We start from the raw sequence: 5,685 nt of genomic DNA on the forward strand, positions 1-5,685 counted from the left end.
TGTAGCAAACTCCAGAGAGACCCTCTTCTCTTACACACCTATCCCCACACCCAGTACCTACCCCTATACCTAGTACCTACCCCTATACCCAGTACCCACCCCTACACCTAATACTCAGCTCTACACCCAGTACTCAACCCTACACACAATACCCAGTTCTACACCCAGAACCGATCCCTACATCTGGTACCCACCCCTACACCCAGTACCCACCCTACACCCAGTACCCACTCCCACAGCAAGTACAGGTTTCAAAGGTACACTTAACCACACCTAGCTTTTCATATGGATATTAGGGATCTAAACTCATGTCTTCAGACTAACTCAGAAAGTGTTCTTACCCCTGAGCCATCTCCCTGGCCCTTACCATCTTCTCAAGAGCTTGTTTGGAGGCTATAGCAGGAGAAGGCAGCCGCTCCATGTTTTCATGACTTTAAAAGGTTCCACCCATATGAGGGAGTCATTCCCACCCACTAGTCCACAGCTTCAGAAAGGATATACACAGAATGTTGAAGAAGAAAAGTAGTACCTATTTAGACCACAGGTCACCCAAATCAGCCCTGACCACCAAGGTGCTAGATATTGCAGCCAAGTCACCCTAATTCCACCCTTGTTATATTTTTGATTAAACAGTGGGGAGAAATCCTACATCTATCCTTTTTGCTGAGTGCTCCTCACGGAATATTTTAAGGTAAAATATACTTTTATTCAATTATAAATGAATGATCCTTCCATTCTTTAAGTCTGGGCATTTCCTGATGATTCTTGCCATAGATTTTCAACTACGATGTGTCCTCCTTCTTAGGTTTCTCTTTAAAAACAAAATCAAGTGAAATAAATTCTCAGGTTAAAGTAGCTGTGGATTCCTCTCTACCAATCTTTAAAAAGCAGTTATCGGAATAAAATAGGGAACTAGATACTTTCTTGAGGAACAACATATTTCCATACCATTGTTTACAAATTGAAATGACAACATGAAATTGGTAAATGTCATTATTAATTTCTGGTAATATTTCCTCACCTAGATGCAATAGTATATGAGTCTACTTATGCAACACGATGGACTGTTGTCTACCTCATGTACATCTAAACCATTCCATTAATTGAAATAAAAAAACATGGTTATAGTTCTTAATGAAGTTTCATTTTCATGTGGGTCTAAACTTCATAATCTGTTACTCAGATCTATGATTTAAATATTATTTCTTGCCTCCTACAGTATCTACTTCCCACACTACAAGAACCTTTACAGTTATTCTTAAAAATAACATTTGAAAAAATTTCCTATTATTTTTCCATCCTCATGGATATGAAACTATGGTGATGAAAATTTCTGGCTGAAATTCAAAGAACTTAACCCCCCCACCACACACACACACCACACACACGCACGCACACACACACACACACACACACACACACACACACACACACACTGTGAATGCTCTGCTGCATCCCACGACTTCGAAGAAAGTATTTCCACAGTTGGAATGAGAAATTGCATCACCAACCTGAAGTCCCCTTGGATCGCCACGCTCCAGTTGATCCAGATTATGTCTTCATGTTAAACTGACATAATTAGATTTCTAAGACATTTTTTTTACCTGCTCCTCTTCTCATGTAAAACATCATCCTGTTGATCTTTATAAGTCCTTGTTCACATTTTCAATAGAGAAAAATCTATAAACTGTCTAAGCCCATGTTGTTTCACAATGCATAGTGAACAACCTAGATGGCAAACTGGAGAAACACAGTAAATTGGCAAAGATGATTTTGTGTGGCATGATAAATACGTAATAGTATATTCTCTGAGTTTTTTTTTTTTAATGTTCTCAGGAACCGTAGAACTCAAACACACACACACACACACACACACACACGCACGCGCACACACACACACATATCACAATAACTGTTTTGGTAACTGGCAATACAGGCAAAGAGGTCACATTCAGACTAGTGGGAGACCACGTGGGTTACAGAGTGCCTGTACCTGTTAGAAGCTGGCTGATTTTAGGCAAAGCTTATACCTGTTTCTCACTTGACTAAAGTCTAAAATAACATCAATGACCTCTTCTCAGGCATTCAGGGAATCAAATGTCAATATTCATGAATACTAATTGGCTGTAAGTGCTGTTTGTGTTTTTTTAATTAAAGGTAAACAAGTTATTGTCTTACATTAAGCAAGGGTCTTTTACCTCCTGAGAATTACTTTAACTGAAGTGCAAAGTCAGAGTGACAATTTTAGCTAAACTAAGCTCTACAAATTTGCTTTTATAATTCTTATTTATGTCAAAATAGTGAACTTGAAACTGCTTGAACACCTTAATTTCTCTAGTTATGACTCATTTCATGAGCAGAATAATGCTGGTTCTCTCTAGAAGAAAAAATAACACTGTGTCTGACTTTAAGACACATGAGTGCACAAACAATACCGAAATGATTTAATTTCTTTGGAAAGAAAAATAGCAATTTGGGGAAGTGAAATTAGGAGAAATAAATGCAGACAGGTGGCACAGCATGAACACAGTGTCTTGCTAGCCAGTAATCATCTAAGGAAAGTCATTGTGCCATAAATACATACACTAAATGTAGACTAAATGGAAAGTACCTTTTGCAATGTTAGTACAGAATTGGATTGTGGTATCTTGCCTCCATTTTACTAATCAATATCTATTGCCTTTAAGGTAGTCCATGAATTAGATCACGCAAAAATATTAGTTCTAATAATTTACACTAGGCTTACCTGAAGGACTTAGAGATGGTTATGTAATAATAAATGTATTGGTGAAAGTAGATCCTACAGATAAGTTGCATATATTATTGTGCTGCATTAAAAAGCACAAAAGAACATCCTAATCTCCTTGGGATTGGATGGGCAAGCACAAGCTGTCTGAGCAAGGCCACTTACATGAATTCATTACTCTGTTGCATTCAGCTCCTGCTTGATCAGCACAGATATTGATGTGCATTTCTAATTGCTGACAAGCTCTCTAGCTCTTGTATAGCAGAGAGGGTCACCATGACCCAGAGAGTAAAGCCCTTCCAGGGAGGAAGTTCAGCATTACCACACAATCATGTCTTCACTGCACTTAGATCAAAGACCTGGGGTATGACTCTGTTCTCACTCACTAGATGTAGAGGGATCACACAAAATTACGACAGACGATTGATCATAAGAGCAAGATGTTAAATTTGAAAGACTTGATTACTTTTTTAATGTTTGAGAGTAAATAAAACATCCATGCCTATTAAACATAAAGTGTTGCTGAAATCCTAACAAAAGTTTTTAATTCACATGATATTCATTGTGCATAAAGCTGTTTCATTTATTCTTTTATTCAACATCAATTTTCTTATAAATATTCTCACAGGTGTTTGATTACATTATTACTTGCTTATTAAAATACACTTTGGAGAATTTCCTAAGGTTTATTGCACAGCATTTGTAGATTAAGATAAATTGGAAATTTTCAATATATTTATATTTAAGAGTAAAATATATCTTTCAATTTCTTATAGCTATCTGTCTGACCAGGTGTCAGAATTGTACAAGTATGTTCTTTATATGTTTTTAATAGTAAATTTCTAGTTTCCCCTTCACTGTTTGACAATAATTGTTTTTGCAGATAGGAATGCTACTAAATATTTGTTACAAAGCTTTTACCTGAATCCATTAATGTTAAAAAAATAAATTGTTGTAGATTTTAAAATAATAGTGGTGATATTTTATTTCCTCTGCATGCAATGTCTTTATATGTCTGAGGACATATAAAGAAGGAATCATGTGGTCCTTTGAAAAGTTTCTAAATTTTCACAACTCATAGAGGCATTGAATTTCTTAATTCTAGATGAATGTGTATTTTTCAGTGATTGTAATCCACTTAATTATTTCCATTTCTTCAAAATATATTAAAGCCTTAAAGTATTATTTTTTAGCTATATAAATGAAGCACAATTATTTCTATTCCATTATCCTAATTACTCAACATTCAGCGTACCATCACAAACTCAGTCGAGCTGTGCTCAGAGACTAAATAGCATAGCACCTACCTCTTTGACAGCATCATGTTTCCTCAGCGATTCTTGGTCTGTGGCCTTGTATTGGAATCCACCCTCTTGAAGAAGTAAACATTTGTTCCACGCTGACGGATTACCTTCTAGAGGTGAAGCAAGCCCTTCAAGTCTGGTTGCTTTGAAAGCGTGGACAGCCAATCTGAAGAATCCATGAGAAAATCCCCTGCTGGGTTTTCTAGGAAGGTGGGTCTGGTGCCTGAGTTAGCGTAGATGAGCCTGACATGTGAATCTACAGTAGGCTAGTGTTGTAGATCATAGTGTTGGGTCTGGACTCCTCGTCCACTGAGGTAGAGTTGGGTTTTTTGTGACATTTCCTGTATAGTCATTTCCTCTGTTTTAATTTTTTTCATACTCTTTGCTTATTTTGTCTAGGTCCTTTGCTTTATCTTTGAGTCCTGATACTCTATCTTCTGCTTGATTCATTTTAATAGTAAGGATTTTCGCTGAGTATTCTACTTTGGATATATTGTTTTTCTATTCCATCTTCATTTATGTTTGAGTCATCTTCAATGTGTCTATATCTTTATTGAATTCCAATCTCAAACCCTTGATTGTCTCTGTTATTTCCATTAGCCTTACGTTTGTGTTTTCTTGTTCATCACTCAGATGAATATTCTCTTTGAATTCATTATATTAGAATTCATTTCTTGAATTCCTTGACAAAGTTTATGATTATTATTTTAAATTCTGCACCTTGGGGTTAATCTACATCATTCTCATTGTTGAATACGTCTACAGAACAGGTAGATTTGAGGAAGAGTTAAAGAGAGTATCTTGATCCTTCATATTGTTTGCATCATTGCAAGGCAATCTGACAATCTGAGCATGTGGACTTCTTTTGTTCATTCTGTATCTGATATGGACAGAACAGGTTGGAGCCAAATGGGATGTGTGGGCTGAGCTGGGGATAAAGGCTGAATATGGCTTAGGAAGAATGCAGTCAGTTGAAGACAGGTGGCTGGGCTAGTAAGCAAGATGTGCATCCTGGTGTAAGCCTGGAGTTTTGGGGGATATCTGGGGTTTAGGAAGGGTATGTATTACTTAAGATTAATGACATCATGGGACCAGACCCTGGCAAAAGATATGCATATTCTGCCTGATTAGAGATATTGGATGTGGCATGTTAGGATCTATAGTTTGTGGTCAGGTAGGCAGGCTGAAGGCTAGAGGTTGGGACAGTGCCTGCAAAGGTAGTCAGATGAGGCCAGGACACTGGGTGGATAGGTTAGACCTGGGGCTTGAACAGGGTGCATAGAAGGATGGATTAAGTGGATTCACCTGGCTAGACCTTAGTGAACATTTTCTAAAATGAAAAGTCTGATATGAAAAAAGAAATCATCCTTTCTCTTTTCAAGAAGGGTATTCTCTAGCTGTCTGTTTAAAGGTGAGTGTTGAAACCTGAGCCACATGGATTATAAAGGAGTAATCAATGATAAAGCAATAACATAATAGAAATGATTATAAAACAAATTCAGTGGATTAAAACAAAGTATGTGGATTAGAGATCAAGGTCTAAGGTCAAGATAATCAGATTCCTAAGGATAACCACATAGAATCAGGGCACACAGAAGCCTTTTAAGACTGAAGAAGTGCTTTGCACACCATAAC

This window comes from Peromyscus eremicus, chromosome 12, assembly GCF_949786415.1.
Source record: "Peromyscus eremicus chromosome 12, PerEre_H2_v1, whole genome shotgun sequence".
Lineage (NCBI taxonomy): Eukaryota > Metazoa > Chordata > Mammalia > Rodentia > Cricetidae > Peromyscus > Peromyscus eremicus.